The sequence below is a fragment of the Pipistrellus kuhlii genome, unplaced genomic scaffold, assembly GCF_014108245.1.
Source record: "Pipistrellus kuhlii isolate mPipKuh1 unplaced genomic scaffold, mPipKuh1.p scaffold_m20_p_9, whole genome shotgun sequence".
Lineage (NCBI taxonomy): Eukaryota > Metazoa > Chordata > Mammalia > Chiroptera > Vespertilionidae > Pipistrellus > Pipistrellus kuhlii.
This window is the reverse complement of record NW_023425595.1, coordinates 16,564,629-16,571,860: the sequence shown is the minus strand read 5'-3', so window position 1 is coordinate 16,571,860 and position 7,232 is coordinate 16,564,629.

Here is a 7,232-nt window from a genome sequence, read left to right as displayed (position 1 = left end):
TACTTTAAACAGTAAAGAATTTTTTTTTAAGGAATAAAAAAAATAATAATCCCGCAAATCATAAAAGTATTTCCCCTGTAATTTCTTCTACAAGTTTTAAAAATTCAATTTTGATATTTAAGTTTGTAATTTATCTGGAATTTATTTTGGATTATGACATGAGGTAGGGATCTAATATATTCTTTTTCAAATATCAATAGATAGCCATCCTTTTCATACTGGTAATGTCATGTTCTTCACATGTCAAGTTTACATACCTGTGTGGGATGGCTTGTGTGTTCTGTTCTGTCCATTCCTGTCATGATATCCCCACATCATAATGTGGGCCCCATGAATAAAATTCTTGCAAGTGTAGGCCTTCATCTCCCCACTCCACTCTCCCCACTCCCCCTGGGCTGCTGGAACCAACTTCCCTCTGGCACCCAGAACCTAGGCATCCCTCACAGCGCAGCTTTGTCCAGAAGGTTGTCCAGAAGGATGTTTGATCTATTTAGCATATTACACTTTTATTATTATAGATATCTGCTGGAACAATTCCAACATCTTCCCCTACATATTTGTCTCTCTCCTTTTTCATTTCATATTGACCTTTGTCCTTTCATATTATTTTAGGATCTCCTGATTAAGGAAAAACTCTTTTTAGAATTTTATTATAATTTGCAAGTTAATTTATGGGAATTGATACTGAGTCATCACATCATGAACATGGTATGTTTCTTCATTCTTTAGCCTTTTTCTTCCCTTGTTGACAGAAGTTTTTGTCTTGTTCCCACTTCTAAAGAAAAAGATTTTTAACATTTCATACTTAATGTTTGCTGTAGTTTTTTAGTAGACATCCCTTAAGTTTCCTTCTATTTTGCAAAAAGTTGGCTAAGAGAGTTTTTAATCACTTATAGATATTTAATTTTATCAAATGCTATTGAGACAATCACATGGCTTTTCTCCTTTAAACTTTCTAATGTCAAACCATCTTTGTATTCCAATGATAAATCCAATTTCATTTTTATACATTCACTAGTTTTCTAGCATTTTGCTTATACATGTGGCTGATTTGTAATCTTTCTTATACTCTCCTTGTGTGAGTTGGAAAATGTTTCCTTATTTTACATTTTTTGGTAAAATTGACATCAGCATGCAATTATGTTTCCCAATGTTTATCCAAACTCATCTGGTCCTATGGAGGGGCAGAGAGCAAACTTTTAACAGATGATTCAATTTTTTAGTGGTGAAGGTTGAACTCCTGTTTCTATTTCTTATTGGGATAGTTCTGATTAATCATATTTATCTAAGCCTTTTGGTTATATTTATAGTTTCAATACTACCTTCTTTTTTACCTTTATTATCTACATTTGTAGTTATGGCCTTTTTTCATTTCTAATATTGTTCGTGCATGCTGAATCTTTGAAAAAAGTTTTTGCTAAATGTTTATTTTATTCACTTTTTTTTCAAAGAATCAATTGGAGTGAACATTGTGCCCCCCACCTTACCCTCAGATTCTTGAGGGCCCTGTCCTCAGGTTACTGACCCACTTTGCCCATGTATTCATCAAGACGAACAGGTCTAGGAATTCACAACCACTCTAGTTAACCCTTAGCCACTGACAACCATGGGTATGGAAGCCCCCGAGTGGAATAGCTCTGACGTACAATTCATATTTCAGAAGCCCACTGTGTAGTCAGGCTAAAGCTGTTTTCTCTGGGAGGGACCTGGTCTGAAATTGCATCTTTGCTGGGCTTCTTTTTCCTTGACTCATTCTCATTATCCCCTTATATGCTTCTCTAGGGTGAGAATGGATGATAGAGCTATTAATCAAGTTTAGATAAACAGGTCTTCATCTCAGAGTCTGCTTCTGAGAAGTCCAAAAAGATAGCAGTTGTTTGTTTTTCAGTTCTCTATATTGTGGGGTTTTTGTGTTTTTTTTTTTGTGACTTTTATTAATGAACCTCGTCTTTATAATTTTTCCCCCCACTTTTTTGGGGAGACTTTATTTTCTTGAATAGATGGCTAGCTTCTTCCTTTCCGGTTTCCTTTTTCTAAGGTAATCACTTAAGGCTATAAATTTTACTCTACACATGGCTTTAGCTATATCTTTTTAGTTTCAATATGTTACATTTTCATTATTTTTTATTTATTTTTTAAAATATATTTTATTGATTTTTTCCCAGAGAGGAAGAGAGAGGGATAGAGAGTTAGAAACATCGATGAGAGAGAATCATCGATCAGCTGCCTCTTGCACACCCCCTACTGGGGATGTGTCTGCAACCAAGGTACATGCCCTTGACTGGAATCGAACCCGGGACCTTTCAGTCCGCAGGCTGACGCTCTATCCACTGAGCCAAACCGGTCCCGGCACATTTTCATTATTTTTTAAGTGTAAATGTTTTCTTATTTTCATGATTAGTTCCTCTTTATGATAATCAGTAGTGATGGTCACTGACTTGTCCAGTTCTCCTCTGGTCAGAGACTTGCCCTCTTGAAGCCAGGTGTGTTTTGGCCGACATGAGTGGAAGTGATGTGTGTCATTTGGGGGCAGAAAAAAAATTTTTTTTTTTTCAGAGAGGAAGGGAGCGAGAGATAGAAACATCAACGATGAGAGAGAATCACTGATCGGCTGCCTCCTGCAGGCCTCACGCTGGGAATTGAGCTCACAACTCAGGCATGTGCCCTGACCAAGAATCGATTAGTGAACTCCTGGTTCATGGGTTGACACTCAACCACTGAGCCACGCTAGCCAGTCTAGGGCAGGAAATCTTAAGAAGCACATACACTTCCCTCCTCCACTGTAACTAGTAATATGCCAGGCGGTCCAAGCTCCATTTGCTTGGGTCCTAGAGTGAGGAAAATGTAGAGCAAAGCTCCCAGCTGACTTATATGACATGTATCATGAGTAGGAAATAAACCTTCATTGTTTCTAGATATTCAGATATTTTATATCTGTGCATTATTGACTGTTGCATTGACCAAAAAGTCTCTAGAAGTGTCTCCTTCTCTCTAATTTTCAAATATAGTTTTAAGAATCCTTTTGGGTTTTTGTTTTTTTTTTCAAGTTCATGTTTTATTGGAGTGTGGTCAGAGAGTATATCCTGTATGCTACTGAGACTTTGATATTTGATGAGATGTCCTGTGTGGTCTAGCAAGCAACTGGTTGGTTCCCAGGTTACAAAGTATAAACTAGATTAAGCAAGTTAATTGCATTGTTCAAACCTTCAACATCTTTACTAATTTTTTAAAATATATTGTATTTTTATTGATTTCAGAAAGGAAAGGAGAAGGAGAGAGAGAGATAGAAACATCAATGCTAAGAATCATTGATTGGCTGCCTCCTGCACAACCCCTACTGGGGATTGAGCCGCAACCGGAATATTGCCCTTGACCGAAACCCTGATTTCCTGGTTCATAGGTCAACACTTAACCACTTAGCCATGCCAACCAGTCTTTGACTTTTTAATCCATCAATTACTGAGAGATGTTTTTAAAAACCTATTATATATAGATTTTAAAATGTCTCTTTATAAATCAATTTGATTTCTGCTTTAAACATACTTGAAGCCGTGTGATTTAGTACAGTTGACCCTTGAACAACCCTGGATTGGGGGCACTGACCCACACACAGCACAAAATCCATGTACAATTTTTGACTCCCCCGAATTTACTACTACAGTTGTCTTTCAGTATCCAAGGGGTATTGGTTCCAGGATCCCCTGTAGGTATGAAAATTCACAGATTCTCAAGCCCCCTATATAAAATGATGCAGATCCAAAGACTCCTAACCTCAGATTAAAAACAGTACAAATATTTATTTATTTTTAATCTGCATGTAAATTGAAATGTGCAGTTCGAAGCCCTTGTTTATTTTAGACTATAAAATGATCCTTATCTCTCGGGATGCATTTTTGTCTTCCTATCTACATGTCAGAATGATTGCTTCCACCAGATGTTCCAAAAGGTTTCACTGCCTTGGACATCATTGGCTTAAGGTCACTTTTTATATTGTGGCAGGCCGTTCTGGGATAGTGCACATACACTGAGTGGCCAGATTATTATGATCTCTGAATGCATAATAATCTGGACACTCAGTCTATGTGTATGTTTATGTTTATGTTCATGTTTATATTAGAGGCCCAGTGCATGAATTCATGCACGGGTGGGGTCTGTCTAGCCTGGCCAGGGGGCGGGGACATGGGCGATTGGCCGGTCTGCCTGCTGGTCAAACTCCTGGTGGAGGGGACAATTTGTTATATAGGATATACAATTTATTATATAAAATATACTCAGAATGGCCAGATTATTATGCATTCAGAGATCATAATAATCTGGCCACTCAATGTAGTTCAAGTTCAAAACCCATGGGAGCTGGGCCTCTCTTCCTTGTCATCGTCCAGGGCTAAGGGAAGATATTTCTTTCTAGTCATCCTCTGGTGATGGCATAGCCATTTAATAGTTCCACCTTTAAAAAGGGGTCTCATTTCCAGCTCCTCACCTTGGGCAGGCACAGGGCCTCACCTCCCATCCCTTCTCACCGCCCCCACCCCTACCCCCATGCTCCCATCACAGGGATTGTATTTATTGTGCTAGCAAAAGGAGTTTCCCAGGAGGAGGGCTTTACATTATGGAGTAGCAGCAGAGCTACAAGTTCTATCAATTAGACTTTAGAACTGGGTGTCACTAACGCTTTTGTCTTTCGGAGAGGAGATCAGTGGGCTGAAGGCAGGATTTGTGATGGAGACAAGGACAGTGTGTTCCTGTCCTCTGAATCCTACCAACTCCACACTCCAGGCTGACAATCACCATCACACCCTCATGTTTTATATCCTTTTTATGTTTTTCTGTCCCTCCCTCTGTTTTTCCATGGAGGCAGAAATCAGGGACAGGAGATGAAGAGGGCAACCAGCGAAAGAACACTGCTGAGGATAATAACAGCACTAGTAACAAGAGCTGACATTTATTGACATTTCAATAAGCCAGCTTCCGAGCCAATGCTTTACAAGTGTTCTCTCACTGAAACCTGCAAACCCTGAGCTCTTAGTGTGCTGAGCATTTGCTCAAGTAGGCACACCTGGGAAGCAGTAAGGATTCCTAACCTTAATCATCGAAAGCCAGAGCCTGCAATGGCCTGCATTCCCCCTCAAACATTCCAGTTTAAAAGTTTCAACTCCTACTTTTTACTTAATATCCCATTACTCCCCACCCCAACACCACCACACACCCAATATCTCGTTACTTTTCTCACTTCTTGTTAAATGGCAAAGTGATATTGTGTAGGATTATTGCTGAAGGTGCTGCAATACCCTGCTTAGGTGACACCTTCTCCAGGAGGCTGGTTAGGTGACCTTCCTAAGCTTCCCATAAGCATACTGACCCATAATTATTCCATTCTATGAGTCTCCTAGGGTCTATGAGCTTCCTGAGAGTAGAGACAATTTCCTATTTTTTTTAAATATATTTTATTGATTTCTTACAGAGAGGGATAGTTAGAAACATTGATGAGAGAGAATCATTGATCAGCTGCCTCTTGTACACCCCCTACTGGGGGATGTGCCCGCAACTAAGGTGCATGCCCTTGACCAGAATTGAACCTGGGATCTTTCAGTCCAAAAGCCAATGCTCTATCCACTGAGCCAAACCGGTTTCAGCCTTATTTCTTTTTGTATATCAAGCACACAGCACAAATCCTGGCACATAGGAAACACTTGGTAAACATTTGATGAATGAATAAATGAATGAACAAATGAATGAATGAATGAATGAATAAGTTAATTAATGGAAGCGTGAATTAATGAATTAATGAATGGAAACTGTCTTTCATGAAGATCATGGTCTCAGTTGAATATATTTCCAAGACTAGAGATGTTCTTTTATTATTCTTATAAAATACTATTATAATTCATTCTATGTTTGTCTAAAAACATGCAACAATCTCTCTGAAGATGCATATTTCTCTGATTTGTGTGTATATCTGTTTCAAAATTACATCTGTTTGTCATAGGACAAACATAGCTGCACCTAGGGTCCTCTGGCCTCACTCAGCTCAGTGTTTTCCTGGGTCTGGGAGGCCTGCTACCGCATGGCTTCCATGTAATTGCGTGTCCCCCATCAGGTTATGAGGAACATTCCGTTCTGCCCTGTGCCCAAGCATTGCTCTCCCCTGTTGTGGCAGCATGACAACCAGATGTTGCTGCCTCTGTTGGTGGCCTTGCTGGGAGTCCCTGTGAATTTTTGCAAACTGGTACATTTATCCTGAAAGTAGCATTTTGTTGTCTTTTTTATTCTCTTTGTCTCAGAAGGAGACTTTTATGGGGATGTCCTTTAAAAAAAAAAAAAGAAACAAATCCCGGTACAGGTTTAAACCCATCTGTCCAAGGCTAACATTGGAGCAATGCTGTTTTCCACTCATTAAGGAGATGGACCGACCATTTTGCCTTCTCAGAAATAACAGCAAGATGTTTCAGTCACCCAACTCCTATTAAACCATGCCATGTGTCACGCACCAAAGAGTTGCTAGAATTATTTCTCTCCAGAAAAAAATAAAAATTTAAAAAATAGAAACCACATATACTCAGAAACACGGTTGCTTTTAAGTAACCCCAGATGGGATGCGTTAGTATCCTTCCTCTCACTCTACAATAAATCCTTGTAACTAAATAGCAAGTACTCATTATTTTTGTGTATTTTGGCATGCAAATGCCAGAAAAAGCTTTTCTAAGTGTGGAAAAGTGGAAGGTCAGAGCTGAGAGGACAGAGATGAGCAAAGTGGTCGTTTTTTCATACTTTGGTGAAGTAGAAAGGTTATATTCAAGGTGGACACAACAGGGCTTGTCTGGGAATCTCTTTGATCTTACGCTTCTACCCTGTTGGTTGATCAGAGAAAAGGAGGCTGCACGGTTAAGAGCCTCAGTGAGACAGACCCTGGTTTGAACTCCATCTCTGCAATGTAGAGGCTGTGTGATGCCAGGCAAATTGCCTAGCCTCTCTGAACTTCAGTGTGCTCATCCATAAAATGAGAATCATTCTTCCTATATCACAGGGTTGTTATAAAAATTGAATGAGAAGTCTGATAGGTCCTAGGTACATTATCTGAAACACAGTAACCACAATTAATAAACCCATGCAGTAAGAGCTGCTGTTATTATCGTTTATGGAAAACAGAACTGGTCTCATATAATGAGTGATGCATAATATGAACTGGTACCAAAGGGCCCCAGACCAAACCAGTCTCTCATCCATGATCTTAT